This window comes from Sceloporus undulatus, chromosome 1 (assembly GCF_019175285.1).
Source record: "Sceloporus undulatus isolate JIND9_A2432 ecotype Alabama chromosome 1, SceUnd_v1.1, whole genome shotgun sequence".
Lineage (NCBI taxonomy): Eukaryota > Metazoa > Chordata > Lepidosauria > Squamata > Phrynosomatidae > Sceloporus > Sceloporus undulatus.
In genome coordinates, this window is record NC_056522.1 from 9,847,471 (window position 1) to 9,868,401 (window position 20,931).

General features: G+C 44.0%; 2 long non-coding RNA genes across 2 annotated transcripts in view; both read left to right on the forward strand.

Annotated features, from left to right (window-relative positions):
- LOC121920525 overlaps positions 1–3,344 on the forward strand; it is a 4,179-nt gene extending 835 nt beyond the window's left edge. Inside the window, exons 2-3 of the long non-coding RNA XR_006101729.1 lie at positions 2,152–2,281; positions 3,134–3,344. This is a non-coding gene — a long non-coding RNA (uncharacterized LOC121920525). The remainder of the gene's footprint in view (positions 1–2,151; positions 2,282–3,133) is intronic.
- A 6,722-nt stretch (positions 3,345–10,066) lies between these two features.
- LOC121920554 overlaps positions 10,067–20,931 on the forward strand; it is a 16,310-nt gene continuing 5,445 nt past the window's right edge. Inside the window, exons 1-2 of the long non-coding RNA XR_006101733.1 lie at positions 10,067–10,168; positions 12,919–13,057. This is a non-coding gene — a long non-coding RNA (uncharacterized LOC121920554). The remainder of the gene's footprint in view (positions 10,169–12,918; positions 13,058–20,931) is intronic.

Genomic DNA, 20,931 nt, shown 5'->3' on the forward strand with positions numbered 1-20,931 from the left:
ATTTGAGGCCGTTATCAAGGATTTGGGCTGGGGCTGGAGGCCGGTGCACATTTCCAAGCACCAAACCTCTTGCTTGGCTGCCTCCGTCTCGGGGGGGGGAGGGAAGCCCGGGGTGGTGGGGGCATAAAAGGTCGAAGGAGGGCACAGCAGGGGGTTCGGGGCTTGGATTCGCAGGCACAAAGACCTTGCCTGGCTTCCGCCGGTGGCCGAAAAGTAGGCAGACAGGCCAGAGGAAAGAGCCGGGACCTCATTGCTCCTCACGAAGCGGTCGGAGGCAGAATTGGAGGACGCCATTGCGGACGACGCGCGCTGAGGGAGGCAGGCGACGCGCTGCCGCAGGCGGCAGGAAGCTGGGGCCGCAGATGTTAGGCCAGCCAGAGCCCGGGACGAAGATGATGCGCAAAGGCGGCCTGATGACTGAAGGCCGCAGTGGGAAGAAGCATGAGGAGAGGAGTGTGACATCCTCTGCGGCGCCATCGCGGCAGCTAACTCCCGTCTGACGCAACTCGGCCGGCAGCGACGGCGGAAGCACGGGGACCTAAGCTGAGAAGTGGTTCTAACCGCAGTCTGCGGCGACATAGAGGATGCGACGAATGCGTCCTCTATCACTTATGCTCCCATGCTTGGAAGCGGCCTTCTTCTCCTTTTACCTCTCTTTTAATCATTCTTCCTCCTCCTCTTCTCTCCATCTTCTTGCTCCGTCAGTCCTCTCACTCCACCTTCTGAATCCCATTCTCCCTTTACTTCTCTCCCCCTTTTTCCTCTCCTCCCTTCATCTCTTTCTCTCTCTTCTCTCCATCTTTCTTCTCCTCCTCCTCTTCCTCCCCTTCTTCCCTCCTCCTCTTCTTCTTCTCCTCTTCCTCCTTCCTTCTGCCCTTTCCACTCTTCCTCCTCTTCACTGCCCAAATGTGCTGTTTAGGATGGGGACGGAAGGTTAGCCAGAAAGGGCAGTACATTTCTGCTCTTGTTAGGAAACAATGCCCAAATGTCCTCCATTTTGATCTGCCTAAGGAAACATGCAATTTATTAACATTTTTTAAAAAGTTTTTGCACGTCCTCCATTTTTAAAAATGTGTCCTACATTTGAAAATTTTGTCCTACTTTTGTCCTACATTTGTCCCAGTTTGGAGGTCCAGAATTATGGCAACCCTAAATGTAGAAAAAACCCCTGAAAAACAACTAAAGCATGAGGAAAAACAATGCATGAAAGATGAGCATATTTCAAGCACTGTGACAGCATTCTCCCATTTAAAACATGCCTGTCCCTCATATTCTGCCCCTCAAACTTTTCTCTTCCCATGTGACAGTAACTCTAAAAAACAAACAAATGGATCCTTGAAAGGATTAAGCCTAAAATACCATTAAAAACCAAGATGATCAAATTGAGGCTGTTGTACTTTGGCCACATCATGAGAAGGCATGAGTCAGTGGAAAAGACAATAATGCTAGGAAAGGTAGAAGACATCAGAAAGAGAGGAAGACCACATGATAGATGGATAGACTCTATTCAAGAAGTTGCAGGTCTGAATTTGCAAGACCTAAGCAGAGCAATGGAGGACAAGGGGGCTTAGAGGTGTCTCATCCATGGGACACCTCTCCATGATTCAGGGCCAACTCAAGGGCACATTACAATAAATTGTTTTATAACCATGTATATTTTGATTATACATTTGGCATAGGACATTTTACTGTTTCATTGTATTTAATGAAAGGGTCCTGAAAGCAAACCCCAGCAGCTACCAAGGGCCCACTGTGTTGTGTAGTTTTATATTTTTATTATTCCTTGCTTCCCACCCACCCCTCTCTTTGTGTATTGTTGTTGTGTGCTTTCAAGTCATTTCTAAATACGGCAACTCTAAAACAAATCAATTATGGAATTTTCTTGGCAAGGCTTGTTCAGAGGGGGCTTGTCATTGCCTGACTCTGAGGCTGAGAGAGTATGACTTCCCAAGGTCACCCAGTGAATTTTATGGCTGAGATGGAAATTGACAGTTTAGATTGCACACTTTTGTCGGGACCCATGGTTTTGTTTGTTTTACTTGTAAAGCACCATGTATATCAATGGTGCTAAATGAATAAATAATAATTTCTACTAAGAAAAAATCAGGTCTATTTTAAAATATTCTCTTTTTAAAAAAAAATTCTTCACAGATTTTCTTTCAGCCCGTCTTAGGAAGGGAAGATGTCCAGATGGTGTTTGCAGAAATAAATGGTGTTACCGGGAGGAAAGAAACTGGGGAAGCTGTCCTTATGACCGTAACAAGATGTTCTGTTGCTTTTGGTAAGCAGAGTCCCTTCAAAGAGTAAAATAAATGTCTGCTCAGTCATATGTTGCTGTAGGGCCGCCTTGTTTTGCCACTTGAGGCAAAAATAATACATAGCCTTTCATTCACCCACAGACCTGAAATGGCAGCTGAATCTACCTTAGAAGTGACACTGGTGCATAAACAGCAGCTTCTGCTTGTCATATCGCAACTTGGGGGGTGGGGGGTGGGAGAAGACTAACCATATAACTCTGAAGTGCCCCACTGATCTGTATCACAGAGCTCCATTGCTCAGAGAGACTCACTCGAGTTTAAAATGGGTGTCAAGAGTTGATTCCTTTGCTCATAACACTTACATGGCTTTGAATATGATGGAGAGTCTCAGCCTATGGTTTGTATGTTATGGATTTGCTTTCCACGGCATTAATTTTTCTGGATAGTTTAATTACATTTGAACAATAATTTCTTGCATGTTTTTACTCACATGTTTGTAAGTGATTTTAACTGCATTTGTTTGTAAGGGACTTTGACTCCCTGTTTGGGAGGAAAAGAATAATTCATCATCATCATCATCATCATCATCATCATCATCATCATCATCCTTCTCCTCTGTTGTTGCTGCTGCTGCTGACTGAGGCGTTCGCCTCACTCCGCCTAAAGTTAGGGCTGGTCCTGTGTTGATACTAGCTTTGTTATGGAACCCTATGGAGCCATTATGATTTTTCCCCCTAAATTTTGATACCCTCTAAAATGGGGATTTGAGCCAGCATCAAAATGGCCAACTGCTCCCCTATGGGCCACACCTTATTCAACCCTGGTGTAGGGACATCAGCTTTCTTATACTATTCTTATGTTTCTTTCTCCCTTAGGCTGACCCCTACGAATTTCCTTAAAGGTTTTCACGATCAAAAAATTGTCAAGGCCATCCACGAACCTTCATGAGCCCTGTCACTTCCTGTGCTGACATCAGATGCTCATTCATTTGAGTTCAACCATGTGTGTGTTTTTTCAATAAAGAAAAATGCTTCCTTTTCTAACTGTTTATATTTTCTTCCATCAATAAAAGCAAAGTTCTCATAAGAAGAGAATGTATGATTTATTTCCAAAGAGCAGAAGGGTAGTGAAGGGTTTTTTCTTTCTCTCACTCTCTGGTGGGTTACAGACCGCCATTAAAGTACGCGCGGAGCGCTTACTAGGGTTAGAAAGGGGCGGTGCTTCCGCACCCCCCTAACCCTAGTACGCGCTCTGCATGCACAAAATGCCGGCGGCCGTTCCACACGGCCGCTGCCATGATGGCGTCACGAATGCACCGCCTCCAAATGAGGCGGTGCGGACATGATGCCATCACTCCACGTGAGGGCTCTTAATGCGCCCTTTCGGTGGAGCAGGAAGGAGCTCCGAAATGGAGCTCCTTCCTGGTTTGCGTTGCCGTGTGAAGGCTGCACCAGCGATGCAAATCAGAAAGGGGCCGAGTGGCCCCTTTCTGAGAGTCCCCGCTGCCATTGGGGTGTCCTTGGGGCTTGAAGCCCCAAAGACACCCTTTTCCAGGCTGCATGGAAGTGGCCTTTTGCCGCTTCCCCGCAGCCTGCAAAGCGGCAGATCGGAGTCTCGGAGGCTGCTGGTCTGGCAGCTGAGGCCCCAATACAGCGGGGAAAGGGGCGGGTGCAGGCCGCCGCTTTTTGGCAGTCTGTAACCCGCCTCTCTCTCTTTTTCACTACTTTGTCAAAGAAAAAAGGCTGGAATCCACTTTCACAATTACAGATGAGTACACACCTGTAAGTGATCCATAACACATGATTCGTAAATATTCAAGATTGTAGCACTATTACCATGAAGGTAAAAGTCCCCCACTCTTGTTTTACTTGGCAGCAGCTGCTGTTAGCAATGGGGATATGTTCTCCTACCATTTAGGGCACAGAATACTGACATTTCCACACATACATCCTGCCAGAGATTTCTGGTTCAAGGAGGGATTGCAACAGTGATCCAGCTTCTGGCTGTCACACTGAAAATTGCTGGAGGGAGAGGTTGGAAATGTTAGTATGCTAAGCTCCCAATCAATGGGAGAACTGACCTCTGTCATTCACAGCAACTGCTGCCCAATAAAGTATAGTGGGGAGGGATCAGGTCAGGAAATGCCAGGATACTTAGGCCTTGTGCACACTGGCAGTTTGTGGGCGGAGTTGGGGCGGAGTTGCGGCATAGCATCTACATGATGCACGCCCTGGCTCAGTCCCCAGAGTAGTATGATGCCGCACACCACACCACATGGCACATGGCACGCAGCATCACAGCGCTCCTCCAGCGCTATGTCCACACGATGCAGTGCCGAAAGAGCACCATAAATCGCATCCTTTCCAGGGTGCAAAAAGGAGCTGTTTTTTGCAGCTCCTTTTTGTGCCATGGAAAAGCCAGATTGGGGCCATGGTGTGTGGTTGACACAGCCCCAATCTGGTTGGAAAAAGGACGGCAGCAGGCTGCCTCTTCAGGGCTGTCTGCACAGCCCCCTAGCTAAGTAACTGATCTAGGATCCAAGTTATAGATTCTCTATGGTCCGTTACAAACGGTTTGCCGGCGCTGCTGTTTGCTCCGTGGGGGAGCCACAGCACCCAAACCGCGCGACTCCCTCATGGAGCAAAAAAGGAGCGCGCAAATCGCGCTCCTTCCAGGAACCCGGAAGAGACACCGCGAGTGCCAAAGCGCGCACTCACGACATCTCTTCTGAGTTGGTACGTGCGGACGCAGAGGGTCCGCTACATCAAGGTGGCGCCGCCCGTCTATATAGGGCACCGCCATCTTGACGTATCGGTTACGAGCGAGGGGCAAGACGCACCCAGAAGCACCGCCCCTCACGCGTAATTGCGGCATGAGGACGGCGCCTCTTAGGCCCGTCTGTAAAGTGCCTATATCTTTGAATAAAGGCAAGAGTCCTATTTAGGGAGAAAAGTGGATATAAATACCATAAATAAATAAATAAATAACTTTACAGAAGGAATGCAAATACCTATTCCAGGCCAGAAATTACTGGCTGGCATCCTGTTTGTTGCACACACTATCCTATGTCACACAACATATATGGAGCCATTATTTCCACATAGCCTAATGGCTGTATTTAACTGATGACAGCAGATGTTATCCAAAATACTGGGGTCCCGAGAGGGCACTCACAGATGAACATGATCTAGGGGAATTTTAAAGTTCAAATGATGTTTTGGCTGGGGCAACAATTGGCCTTGGAATCTTAACCCTACTTATTCTAGTTCCAGATCCCAGAGAACCCTGTGGGCAATTCCAAATACAGTAGGTTTTTGTAGTTTTATTAAGGGAATAATCAACACACATACAAGCACCCACTGACACGCACACACAAGAACTAACAAAGCAAAGGTGAGAAGGGAGAAAGTGTAGACTTTGTTAACGGTGATTTGTTACCAATTTTGAAGCTTAGTTCAAGTTGATAGGAATCTGGAATGGAGAAGGCTAAATAGCCACTGAGGAAAGTGGGGTGGCCAGCTATTGAGGTCACAAGTCAAACCAACAGCAAGCCTGCCTGTTTACAACTAGACTGAATTGTTAGTTTGCAAGCAGTGGTACAGTATATATACCAAAAATCATGTCTGGGGGCAGAAGCCAAGGACTGAATGGATTAAATTCCTGCTAAATGACTTTCCAGGAGCATAAGAATGGTCAGGAGCTGCAGAAAATCTTTGGTTCATTGACATGAATAGCTCAGACAAAGGAAAACCCCTTGCTGCTGAAGAAGTGTCCTTTGTCTGTGTATGTACAGTCACCTTCTTTGGCCATGATCCCATCATCACCTTCCATAGACAAAAGGGATTATGCTGACACCTTGGTTGATCTAATTGTGTAGGGTGTCCTTGCTTATTAGCTTGTGAAAGCAAACCAGATTTCCAAAATGGTATGGCCAAATTTCTGCCTCACTGATCACCTACTCTAGCGTCCCTTTTAATATTAATTTGATATCAAATATGAGGGGTGATTGGGAACCTAGTCTTGTGATAACACAGAAGTGGAGTTGCCCTTGCAGAACTATTGTGCACGCAAATGTGAAAAAGGATACATTGTGTAATGGGAATGTGTACACACAGAGAAACTGAAAACATCATGATGTGGACAATCTTAACTTTAGGATTCAATGGCACTTCAGGATGTTGTCAAGTTCCTTCATAGCTGCCCTTCCAAATCCTAGGCTGAATCTACACTGCAGGATTAATGCAATTTGACACTGCTTTAACTGCCAATCCTCAATGCTATGGAATTCAGTGGTTTGTAGTTTTCTGAGATATTTAGCCATCTCTGTCAGAGAACTCTGATGCTACAACAAGCTATAAATCCCAGGATTCCATAACACAGAGCCATGGCAGTTAAAGCGGTGTCAAACTACTTTATTTCTACTGTATGGAAGAGCTGCTAGTCTTCTGATGTCTTGACTGCAGGCTCCATTCTGATTAATGACTGAGCCAAAGTATGAAAAATCTTAAGCTATTTCATTGTTTTCATTCTCTGTTTTAACATTTTGTAAATCATCAGTGGTCATTTTTTTTGTTGCATTATTTTTTATGTGATCTGCACTCGGAGTGTGGTGGAGTCTTATTCCCTAGAGGTCTTCAAACAGAGGCTGGATGGCCATCTGTCAGGGATGCTTTGATTTGGATTTCCTGCATGGCAGGGGGTTAGACTGGATGGGCCTTGCGGTCTCTTCCAACTCTACGATTCTATGATTCCATAATTACATAAGTGAAAATGTTGTAAATTCTGCAGAAAAGGGAGACCTCTTGTGGCTTTCAGCTGCATATGTACATGATCTAAAAAAGACTAGCAAACCTCTATAGTCTTTATTGAATATGCTATGTAGAGGTGGTGACAAAATCTAATGCAATTCCACTTGTATAGTTTTTTGTGGGTTTTTCGGGCTAATTCCACTTGTAGTTTACAGTGGAAGAACTATGATTTTTGAGCTCTACAAACTGTCTATCTGATAGAACACGTAATATTACCAAATAAAATTTTCACAAGTGTACAGCTACAGGGAGCGCAAAATGAGGGGGAAAGTAAAAATTCTGTCCACAAATGAAATTTCCCTTCCATCTTCATCCTTGACTTTAATATCTCAAATGAGCATTTAGTAGTACAGTCTAGAGAACTAAAGAAAAGGGGCAGGCAAAGGTACCAAGGGAATGTAAACACCAGGATCCATCAATTACAGAAATCCAAACATTTGGGAGGTTAGCACATGCAAAACTAATTTAGGTTCTCAGACTGCTGCCACATTGCAGAACTAATGCAGTTTGACATTGCTTTTACTGTTACAGCTCCATCCTGTGGAACCCTGGGAGTTGTTATTTGTTCTGGAAGTGGAACCAGAGCTCTCTCTGACAGAGCTAAAAATCTCCATAGCATTGAACCATAGCAGTTATTGCGGTGTCAAACTGCATTAATTCTAGAGTATAGATGCAGCCTAATACAGAATGATTCTCACTGTCTCACCCTCTAACATTGCAGAGGGATTTGGGGACCAAAGAAAAACATCACATGGAGATAGGTTTATTAATTAGAGGCAATGTCCTTATTTCATTCACTGCAGCTATAACCCTGAAAACAACAGCCATTCCTTGTACACCTACATTCAAGATTTGTTCATTCACTCACTCTTATTTGCTGGATTATCTGAATTATTATGCATCTGTTCTGATGTAAAAGTAATATTTTCTTCCTTCAGAGTATGAAAAAGGATCTTATAGTACCTTTGGCTCTAACAGTGCTGAAGAAGCTGTAGCCTAAGCTTTCATAGACTTGGTCTAATTCCATGCATAAGCATATGAAAGCTTATGATACAGCTTCTTCAGCACAGTTAGAGCCAAAGGTGCTACAAGATCCTTTTGCATACTCTGAAGGATGTAATACCTTCTTGGTGGCAAGTTCAAAGTTAACAATGGTTATTGGAGACAAGGCAGGTCGAAGGGTGTTGCTTAAAACCAAGGTGAGTAGATAACCCTATGAGTTACTATATAGGGATCTAGTACAGGAACCCAAAAGAACAGGTGATGAATTGGCCGAGAGAGTCCCCGTGAAGCTGGGAGTTAGCTAGTTTTATAATGTGTGTTGTGTGTGAGGAAACCATTGTCTCTGTTCAACCCACTCTTGATTGAGTGCAGTTTGTGGATATATTCCAATTCCGCTGTTTCTCTTTCCGATCTTCCTTTTGTTGTTGTTGTTGTTTAGTTACCACTGCCCATTGATTTATGTTAGTTAGGAATAAACAGGATTCTGTTATGAATTTCAAAGAAAATAATAATGGCCCGTTACAGACCGCCCAAAAGGGGCGGTCTTGGGCCGCTGCCGGTTGCAGCACAGGGAAGCCGGTGCAGCCAAACTGCGCGACTCCCCTGCGCTGTAAAAAAGGAACATGAAAATCACGCTCCTTCCGGCAACCCGGAAGAGACGTCGCAAGTGCCAAAGCGCGCACTCGTGACGTCTCTTCCGGGTTTAGACGTCCAGACTCTGCGCGTCCGTTATGTCAAGATGGCCGCGCCTGTCTGTATAGGGCGCCACCATCTTGCCGTACAGAATACGCATGAGGGGCAAGGCACGTCTGGAAGCACCACCCTTCGCGCGTATTCCTGGCGCAACGACGGCGCCGCTTAGGCCCGTCTGTAAGGTGCCAAAGATATAGAAAATTCCATTGATTATTGGCCAAAACAGACTCTAGTCATCCAAAACATTACCTATAATTACCTGTTAAGAATATAATTGTATTTTAATGTAGTTCTTAACTAAATATGTCATGTCCAATGTACACACAATTTTGAATAACAGCTTGCAAACCTAAGCCATGTACCAAGCATTTTCAAGTAAAGATTTTTAGTCAGTCCACTCTTGCTGGGTGACCCAAAAAAAGATTTCTTTTTGCCAGTACTCAGATCTGCTCTTGGCAACTCTGGCTATAGTCCTGTTAGTGTCATCCACGTGTATAAATTCCTTTGAAGATATTGTTATGCATTTTTGTCCATTGGGGAATATTTAGTACACTGTTACATAAACTGATTTCTACAAGTGTAACCATTTCATATGGTCTTAAATCCTAATGTTAGTCCTGACTAGAGTAGAACCATTGTCTCTATGAGTTAATTCACCATTCAACGGTTAATTCAACAGGTCTACTCTAATTGAGAGTAACCAACAGGCTTCCAACCATAAATTTCTGGCTGGTGCATAAGTATTTATCCATGCTTTCAGTGTATCACCTGATTCACTGGGATTGCAGAAACAGCCACTATGCATTCCCCATTGGATCATGGGAAAATAGTTCAGTATTGTCAATTGGCAGACTGACAGAAACACAGTGGTTGCACAATGTTGGTATTTAAGTGAAAGGTGGAGCAACACAATTACTGTGTAAACTACATGAATATAGATTCACATAACACAAATACAATTTGTCCTTGGCCTAGATGTTCCAAACTTCTCCCAGAAACTATGATCACTGGCTATGCTACCTGGGACTTCTGGGAATTAAAATGCAAAACATCTGGAATACCACTGCCTTTGCTTATCCAGAGAACCATCACCTTGGGACGGCTAGCAGTCATAGAGCAATACATTCACAAACAATTGAGAAGGGTGTTGAAACTAAATACCATTCAAATGAAACTGCACCTCTCTACTGGAATAGATACACAACAATTTCTCCTAACAAGAGATCAACAGCTCAGCATGTTGCAATCCTTGTTGCCCTATAAATTCACTAGATGTTCACCTCTTATCATCCGCAGTTTGGTTCCTTTTTGTTCAGTGGTTCCAAGTGACCCATCCAAATCCAAGCATGAAGAAAACTGTCATTTTCTGCTATCTTATTGCCTACGTCATACTTCTGTCTGCATCAGGTAAACTAGGCAAAGATATAGATATAGATATAGATATGAGGATTGGCTGCAGAGTTTTTAAAGGGGTGGTGTGTAGGATGGAACATGCCTAGAATGCTTTCGTTTAGGAAGAACATATTTCTGTTATCACAGCAAATGAAGGAAACTGAAGACACTCTTACTTGCAAATCTTTGCAAATACAGTAGATCCTTGTCTAGCCATGCATGCTGATACAAACTTTCCACCAAGCAACCAAGAGGTGAATTTTATACATGCTTTGTCTTGTTATTATAACTAATATGAGCAAGTGCAGCAAGATAATAGTTGTTTTGAAGTTCCCCATATATATTCTAAGTCAGGTATACAAGAGGCAGTGATAATTATGTTATAAAGCAAGGGTGGACAATGGCAGTGGAGATGGGGGAAATTCTACCCTCATACTCCTATGGGACTCACTGGGAGGTCTGATACCACCCAGAAGTGATACCAAGTTAGTCTGGATTTGGATTTGGGTGATTTTATGCACCAAGAGTTTGTTGTTCAGAACTAATGCTTTGAAGTCATAGGAGGGTAGATTTCAACTGAACATTTGAAGGAACTTCTTGACAGTAAGAGCAATCGACTAGAGAGATGGCATGATCTCTTTCTCTGGGCATCTTCAAAAAGAGGCTAGAAGGCAAATTGACATGGGTTCTAAAGGATAAACCACTGGAAGACTTTTTGAAAAACTGGAAACAAGTCATCAATTTTTTGAGCAACAAGAAATCCAACAATGTAATAATTTATGGCTATGGTTTTTAGTAACTGCAGTAGGGTTATTCAACTGGATCTCTAATGGTAGAATAATTTATTTTTTCATTACAGTCAGGATGGGGAAGGATCAGAGCCCTTCTGTATATTAGTTATATGTCTTTTTTGTCTCCCCCCCCCCCCCCCCCTTTCTGTCTCTTTATTTTCTGAACATACATTCACTTTGCTTCTACAGTTGACCTTTCCCATCCACAAGGATTCAGTTCCGTGGAGCCCTTGGATGAGAGAAAATGCAGATGTGAAAGCCCCATATTTTCAATAGGCAGTAATGTATACATGCCCATGTCAACACATCCACATTCATGCATCTCCATTGAATAAATGAGGCATGGCAATCCATGGGTGGTCTCATCCACAAATTGCTAGCCCATTGATGCAGTAGGCCCAGTAAAAGCTAAGTAATTCATATTTAAAAAATAATTTTAAAAAAGGCTAGACGCTACCTATTTTGGATGTTCTAGCTGGAGTTCCTGCTCTGAGTGAGTGGCTGGACTCAATGACCTCTAAGACCCTTTCCTTCTATTATTTGGGACTGGATTGAGGGGGTGTTTAAGTGTTTAAGCTACCTGTGGATCCGGGAATGGCTACAGAGACAAAATTACAATTTATTTATTTTTATTATTTTTGGAGCTTTTGAGTTGTGTTTGGCAGGTTGAGACAAAAATCATTTTTAGGTAGTGTGAAGGGTTTGGGCACCTTTAAAAAGTGTTCAGGGGCTACAAAACTGGGCCACTTTCCTTACCCACTTTCTTGCAACAGTTGTCTGCATAGGCAGCAAAGATAGCAGTGTGGAGGAAAGGGCAACATGGCAAAATGCAGTATGACAATAGGGTTGTTTTTGTTGTTGTGTGCCATCAAGTTGTTTCTGACTTATGGAGACCCTAAGATGAACCTATCATGGCGTGTTCTGGGGTTGAGAGTGTGTGACTTGCCCAAGGATACCATAGTGGGCTTCCATGGCCAAGCAGAGAATTAAATACTGATCTCCATAGTCATAGTCCAACCCACAAACTACTACCCCATGCTAGCTTTCAATGACAATGGGGAGGCAGCAGAAAAAACGTATCTCCATCACCACTCCAGCTCCTGAGAAGATATGATCCAGCAGAAAAGCTTTCTTCTCAACAGAGAGGGCTTCTGCTGCCACTCCTGACATCATCATAATTTTCATGGCCACATTATCCCTAATACTACACCAGCATTTAGGGCAGAAAAATGAAATGCATAGATATAGGATGGGGGACACCTAGCTTAAGGAAACTACATGTGAAAGGGATCTAGGAGTCCAAGTAGACCACAAGTTGAAGATAAAAAGGCCAATGCAATGTTAGGCTGCATCAATAGAAGTATAGTGTCTATACTCTAATCCCAAGAATCTTTACTCACCCATACCCATTTGTTAAATAATGGCAGCCACCTAGACTGTATCTACTCTATGCTGTTATGAAATGTTGATCCCATTTCAACTGCCATTGCTGTTGCTTTAATCCTTCAAGTCATTGCCTAATTATGGTGGCCCTAAGCTGAAACTATCACATGGTTTTCTTGGTGAGATTTATCCAGAAGACGGTTACCATTGTCTGCCTCTGAGGCTGAGAGGGTATGACTTGCCCATGGTCACCAAGTAGGTTTCCAAGACTGAGTGGGGATTCAGACCCTAGTTTCCAGAGTCGTAGTTCAACACTCAAACCACTACACTGCACTGGATCTATACACCTCCACTTTATGGTATTCCTGAGTTTATAGCCTTATGCAGCACTGATCATTCTCACTATGCAAGACTTCTGCGTACCTGAGCAAAAATTACACATCCCAGGATTTTCTAGGGTAGAGCCATGAAACCTAAAGTAGCATCAAACTGCTATAATTGTTCAGTGTGGATCTACCGCTGCCACCCCTACATTCTCCAGTGTAAGTCATCCTTACCAAATTAGAATTTTGTATTTTTCACTCAATGCAGGATGTGGGGAGATACACCACAAGTTACCAACAAATGATGAAGAATGTATCAAATGGGGAGCTTTCTGTGGCTTCCTCATCTGTGTCACACCAGATATTGCCCGAGGCCAGTGTGGTTTTGCACGTCCCTGCTGTTTCCGGTAAGCTTGCCTCACTTGTGGGAATATCACATCATAATTTTAAATTGATTAAACTGGTATGATGATACACTGCCCTACGACCCTCCAACATAGTGCAGAATATAAAAGTAGTCATCCATCTATCCATATATTCCTAAATATTCAACCATATCTTCTTCAACATATCCTGTTTCATCTGATTTCAGAACAGAGACAGATCAGGCCTGGTGAGTAGCAGGACTTTGAACGGAAGATCTCTAGGGAAGAACAGGAATCTCATAAAAAGGGGGGAGGGAGGGGGCTTGGATAGATTTCTGCTGGAAATCCTGCTGCCAGTCAGTGTTGATAATATTGCCTAGTTGGCCCAAGTGTCTAAGGTTTAATGTACATGGAAGAAATAGTGCAGTTTGACACCACTTTATTGGCTACTGCTCAGTGCTATGGAATTCGGGCATATGTAATTTTATGAGATATTCTGCCTTCTCTATCAAAGAGCTCTGATGCCACAACAAACTACAAATCCCAAAATTCCATAGCATTGAGTCATGGCAGTTAAAGTAGTGTCAAACTACATTATTTGTGCACTGTAGAGGCAGCCCATGTCAATGTAGGGCCACTTCCCCTGTTCCTATCCCCAGTGTGTGTGTGTGTGTGTGTGTGTGTGTGATTGTAAGCCAACTTCTTCTGTTCCGATCATTCAAAGCCTAAAATTAGCTTACTTGCTGTTCACCGCTATGATCTTTGGAATAGCGATATATAAATTAAACAAATTATATATATATATATATATATATATATATATATATATAAATTATATATATATATATATATATATATATATATATATATATATATATATATATATATATGCGCACTCACACACACATACATATTCAGGTGCCTGTCCAGTCTGCTTTTGTATATGGTTAGAAGAAGATGCCATCTTGTTCCCCACCTCAGGCCTTTTTGTTGTTATGGCTCAAAAGTTATGGTGGTTAGCATCAACCATAACCTCGGACATCTCATAGATGAAAACTGGGACACACATGGCCAAGCAACATCAGAGTTTGGTCAAGAAGACAAAAGTTATTAACAAGGGAAAACACACAAGCTAGGAGAAGGTGCAGCAGTTTGCTTTTTCCTGAGCTTAGCGGGCAGTGAGAGGTTCTGCTCTTCTTTTCTCCTCCTGCTTGCTGAATTAATTCAGTGCAAACTATTTTTTTTTTCATTTTGAGCTCAGTTTGCCATAACTGAACTAAGATGATTAAAAGGGGGAAAGTAAGAGGAGATGAGAGAAACTGGGATAGTTTAAAAGCAGTTGAAAAATCAGGAAGAGAGAAGATTAATCAGGATTGTTCCTGCCAAACTGAAATGGGTAGAAGGTACACTTTTCAACAGGCTGCAGTAGAGGGAGATGAGACGGTATGCCAATCCACAGATGCTGCTAAAAGACCAGTTCCTTTTCCCCTTCTTCCTTCACTGTCTCCCTTTCCTCTTTTGTTATACCTTTTCAGGTTGTCAACCTGCAGGAAGGCAAGGGTATATTAAAGTAGGCAATGCCCTGGAGCAGTTCTCAAAAGACTATCCCCTTTCTATATGTGACATATATAGGAGTGGTGTTTTAGAAAAATAAAATAAATCATGAATACAATATGAATACAGAATTCTTCATTTGGGAATCCCTGCCAAATCAGCATTAAGTCAGCAAGAGGACTCTGTTTCTCCCTCACTTGACTCAACAAATAGTTCAGCAGGACTTGATCCATTGTGAGCCCAGCCCTGCCTCCTAGACCTTGCTTTGGGACATTCCTTAGCTGCCTTCTTGTTTCTGTCTCTGTTCTGTTTGCTGATGCTGCCTTGGCTGTGCTTCCTAAACCTTGTTGTGAGACACTCAGCTATGCTTTGTAAACCTTGTTATGAGACACTCATCAGTTCTTTCCTGATTGCATGCATCTGATCTTGGCTTTGCTTTCAGACATTCATCTCTTTTCTTTTTCTGACCCCATGTGTGAGCGATCCTGGCTTTGCTTCCTAGGTCAGAGTTGGCCTGACCACTAACCTCAATCAAACCAGATGTGGCAAATTTGCTGCCCTTTTCCCTGCCCTGCCCAGAACATTTGTTTGTTGTTGTTGTGTGCCTTCAAGTTGTTTCTGATTTATGGCAACACTAAGGCAAACCTATCATAGGTTTTTCTTGGCAAGTTTCCTCAGAGAGAGTTTGCCATTGCTATCCTCTAAAGCTAAGAGAGTATGGAGATTATCGCATTTTTGGAATAAAATAATTTACAAATAAACAACTGCTCCCCAATGGGAGACAGTTGCAATTTGAGTTGCTACTAGGAATTATTGCATGCAATGTGCCACCGCTGTCAATAGGTGGCTACATCCTGGCTGCATCCTCGGTCCCAGGTGAGCTTCAGAGGCTGCTTTTCCAAGCCAGGAGCTTTCCCACCTGGAAAAGTGACCTCCGAAGAACGTCTGGGAGCCAGGATGCAGCCAAGATGGAGCTGCCCAGCAGCAGCAGTGGCAAATTACATGTGATAATTCCTGGTAGCAACCCAAATTGTGACTGTATCCCATTGAGGAGCAGTGGCTTTATTTGTAAATGTGATAGTCTCCTATGGCTTACCGAAGGTCACCCTGTGGGTTTCTCTGCTCAAGCCAGGATTCAAACCCTGCCTTCCCAGTATTATAGTCCACTCAAACCATTACACCATGCTGTCCCAGAACATGGTGTAATGGTTTGAGTGGACTAGAACACTGGGAAGTCAGGGTTCAAATCCTGGCTTGGCCTTGGAAACTCAATGGGTAACCTTGGGCAAGTCACAAAGTAGCTGCACAGTTTTCCAGAGTTCACAATTTTTCTCTTAGTCATCATTTTGCCTTCTACCTCACAATGCTTAAGGAGCCCTGGTGGCACAGTGGTTAAATGCCTATACTGCAGCCACTCACTCAAAACCACAAGATTGCGAGTTCAAGACCAGCAAAAGGGCTCAAGGTTGACTCAGGCTTGCATCCTTCCGAGGTCGCTAAAATGAGTACCCAGATTGTTGGGGGCAAATTAGCTTACAGTTGTAAACCCTTTAGACACTGCTTAGGTGGTATGAAGCGGTATATAAATGAAGCTTGTTTGTTCACCTTTCCCAGCCATGCATCATCTAATTTCTGCAGAAGTTCACCTGTGCCAGTTGGTGACAAAGGTGGTGGTGGTGGTGGTGGTGGCATCAGGCTAATGGTGATGAGGCATAAGCAGCCCATGGGGGGGAGGGAGAAAGAGGGAGGGAGACTCTGTGAGCCAGTAACCTGCAGCTTCCTAAATACCTAGCTCTGGGTATGAGGATGAATTACTTTCCCCATTAACTCCAGGAAAAAATTGATGTCCATGTTGGTGAGTCTTAGATCCACCTTTATTGAAAAAAGTATATTTTTGTCCCACACCCTGGGAAGGGAGGCCCCAAGTTCAGCATTCAAACTTTCTAATATAGAAAGTGTCACTCACAGTATATTGCACATGTGCTGGAGTAACTTTCTATCCAATGAACATTCCTGACCAAATGTTTATAATATCTACACATGTTGTTGTTGTTGTTGTTGTTGTTGTTATATAAATAAAAAAGAGAGAGAGAAGAAACTCCAGAAGAGAAGCTAAGATGGGCTCCAGCCTGCGCCCTAGAAAGCATTTGTCAGCCAGTGAGTTAGCAGTAGACAAAGGAGCTTATCGCACAGGCACTGGAGAACGGGCCCGGCAGGAACAGAAGGGAGCGGGAAGGGAATGGAATGGAATGGGGATATCATGTATTTTACCACACGGGGCAACACCGCTGATGCCGCTGGAAGTCCCCGTTCCAGTCTCCATCCATCCCACAGAGGCCAATTTTCAAGAACTGTTCTATCAAGGATTTTCTTGTACCTTGTTTGACTTGCAATGTTCTTATGTTTTCCTATTGATTGCCACTGTATGGATATTGCTTATTGTTATTGGCTGTTTTATATTGCTGGGGGGCTGGGAAGAGATTAGTTTGCTTTTATTGTATTTTTATTGTATCTTCACTGTTGTTAGCCACCCAGATTCCTTGTTGATTGGGAGGGATAGAAATAAATTATTTATTATTTATTATTATTTACCTAGAGCTGGGAGATCCTTCACCGTGGAAGGTTGAGCTACTCTTGATTTTAGTCCTTGTTCTCTCTGTGGTGACTTGGAGTTGAACATGAACTGTTCCACTGCTAGACCCCATTTCTTCAGAGATTTGACACTGGTGTCAGAGCTTCTATTCAACTGAGAACACCTGCAGGAGGAGAGGCAATGACCTCATGAATGGATTGCTGCCTCTGTGGCAGTGGATCCACCAGCCACCCTGGTGTCTAGGGACATCATCTTAGGCATCTATGCCACAGATCCTACTGCTTAAAGCTTCCAGTAAAGCAATCAGCAAGCTGGTGTCTCACAAAGCCAGTGATGGTATGAAGCTCCAGCTTTTTTTGGCCTCCACCCTCACCCCCCCGCAGGCTCTCCTCTTCCCATTTCAACCATCTTCTTCCTTCTCTTCTTTTCTGGATAGGATGTGGTTCATAAGTGGCAACGGGCATTCTCCTCCTCCATTGGTTTGGGTTGGTGGTTAATGATGCAGTGGGAGAAAGCATTTGGCATGATAGTCTGTCCTGCACCTTGCATTCGGATATTCTATTGCTTGGGCTTTGTCCCCACCCACCCAACTTTGTAAATGATTTCCTTTGACTGTCCTTCCTAGACCTTGATTTTAGATATTCCCTTTCTGATTTTTAATTTTTTGTTTGTTCCTGATTCTTCCTGAACCTGACCTTGGCAATGCTTTGGTAACCTTGCTTTCACATATTCCTTATCTCCTTCTTTATCTGCCGATCTGCTTTTTCTTTGCTTGCTCCTCTTATGAATGCCCTTGGCTTAACCTCCTAGACCTGGTTTCCAAATATATTTTATCTCCGATTTTCTCCTAACTCAGGTGTTGACTGACCTTGGATTATCTACTGAGACTTTGCTTCTGACAGTTCTTTAGAGGCTTAGTGTTCTTCCAGATCACTTCCTGTTGGGGGAAGGCCTCTCTGGGACTAAAATGGTTGAGAGAGAACCAAAAATGTACCAGAAGTGATCCCTATGTCCTGTATGGTTCGAGGGGCAAAAATATCAATTTGGAGGGATGTGGCCCTCCAAGATTCCCTGAGGAGCAATGCAATTCTACAGTCCTTGGCAATCACCCATCCTTGCCTTACTTGCTTTTTCCTACTTTCTGTCTGTCCTGACGAGGCAGGGACCATCCTGTTCAATCCTCTGCCAAGCCCTTTTTCAGCTGTTTTTACAATGTCCTAGTTTCTTTCTTCTCCTCCCACTTTCCCTCTTTGGCCTCAGTGTTCTTCACTAGCTACAAACTGGGATGCCCAATAAAGGAAAGTTGCTTGCCCTTTAAAAAATGGAACTTCCCATATAAAACAGGACACCTGTCAACCTATGTTCAAAGTGCAAGAACAGTTTGCACTTATTTAATTCAACAGAAGAAGAGAGGGAAGAATCTTGTCCTTTCTGGCAGACTCAGGCAAAAGCAAACTGCTGCAGCATCTCCAGGCTTGTGTGTTATTCCTCATTAATAACTGTTGCCATCTTCACTATACTCTGAAGTTGCTTGGCCATATGTGCCCTGGTTCTCATCTGTAAAATATTCAAGAGTTTGGCATGTTGACTCTTTGTGAGGCTTTTTTGGAGTCTATTGGAACTATTGCTACTGTCATTAACATTTGCTGCTGGGAATCAGGAGAGTTCCCCTCCTCAAGTGTTGATCTGAAGTATACATGCATGTGACATATATACATTTCCTATGCAAAGCATATGATCCAAAGTATATGTCTAAATAGGATTAATACCTTACGAATAGCAGCATTCCTCAGACTGTTTACAGCAACGTCAGAAACATGGTCACCTGAACTGAGTGTTGCTATTTCTAGAAGCAGAAAGACTGGCAAGAATTCCTTACAGAATTTTGCCATGAGTTCACCCATTCATAGCTTTGAGAGGCTTCTGGCCATACCCAAGGTACAAAAATAGGTTGTGCAGTTAGTTACATAATAGCATTTACTACCTCTGTAATAACAAGAACAAATGGTAAACAGTCTATCTTGTCTTGTGTAGTGCCAATCTACACTTAAGTAGTTATGCAATGTTTGCACGAGACCAGCTTTGTTGAATTTGAGTGTTATGCAACCAGCTGCATAGCTGCTTGTTGTCAATTCTAAAATAAGGAACATGCCATTTTTAAAAAAAATTATTTATTTATATCCTACTTGTTAGAAATGCTCTCAGATCATGGCTGTTTCTGCAACTCCAGTGAATTAATGACAAATAGTTACATCCCATCCAAGAATGCATCCAACACCTGCATGGATGCCACAATTCAAAAAGGATCTTGACAAGCTGGAGCATGTCCAGAGGAGAGCAAGCAAAATGGTGAAAGGTCTGGAAACCATGCCCTATGAAGAGAGACTTGGGGAGCTGAGTAGGTTTAGCCTGGAGAATAGAAGGTTTAGAGGTGATATGTTAGCCCTCTTTAAATATTTGAAGGGATGGAATAATGAGGATGAAATTAGTTTGTTTTCTGCTGCTCCAGAGACTACAACATAGAGCAGTGGACTCAAGCTATGGAAAAGGAGATTCGACATAAACATTAGGAAGAACTTCCTGATGGTAAGAACTGTTCAACAGTGGAATACACAGCCCTGGATTGTGGAGGGGGCTCCTTCTTTGGAAGTTTTTAAACAGGAGCTGAATGGTCACCTGTTTGAGTGCTTTGGTTCTGTCTTGCCTCAGAGGCTCCAGCAAATAACCACACAACAACATATTGGAAGAAAGGCCACAACTTTATTAGCAAGCAATTGGTAAGGGTTGGCACAAAGCATGAGGTCAGGATCTGCGGAATCGAACAACCCGATGTTGTCTGATTCAAACCTGGCACCCACCAGGCGCATGGGATGACCTAGGGGCTAAGGAACACAACCTTGACCGCAAACCATGTCATGCGTTCACATATTCACTAAGCCCCTAGTCACCGGGAGGCGCTCCCACGTATGGCCCCCGCAATGGCCATACACCTGCCCTATTCGCCTCTGGGTACCTTGTGACTCCCAAACCAGAGCTCCCTATCCCTGGTATCACACCGTGCAGATCCTGGCCTATGCTGCCGCCCAAAGTTGTGACAGAAAAACCCACAAGAAAGCGGTGGGTGGGCGGGGAAGATTCCCGGTCTTCCTCCCTTCCTATCTTGGCTCTGCACCGTGCAGAGCCAAGCGCCAACTGAGGGACGGGGCCGACAACGCGGCCTTATATAGGCCTAAGCCCCGCCCCTCCAACGTGTGGCTACGGAGCTCCTCCTCCAAGGCAACCCAGCCAATGGGCTGCCCTGGAGGACCGGGAGCTCCGACCACAGAGCCCGGCTCCCAGAGCGTCGCGGGGCGGAAGGACAGCCCCTTCCGCCCCGCGCACCAATAGGGAGCCAGGGCAGGCCCCAGAGCACTCTGGGGCCTGTAGTTCTTTGCCGCCGCGTCGGCAAATCAGCTTGCCCGGCGATACGGGCAGCCGTCTTTTGCCTCAGAGGCTCCAGCAAATAACCACACAACAACATATTGGAAGAAAGGCCACAACTTTATTAGCAAGCAATTGGTAAGGGTTGGCACAAAGCATGAGGTCAGGATCTGCGGAATTGAACAACCCGATGTTGTCTGATTCAAACCTGGCACCCACCAGGCGCATGGGATGACCTAGGGGCTAAGGAACACAACCTTGACTGCAAACCATGTCATGTGTTCACATATTCACTAAGCCCCTAGTCACCGGGAGGCGCTCCCACGTATGGCCCCCGCAATGGCCATAC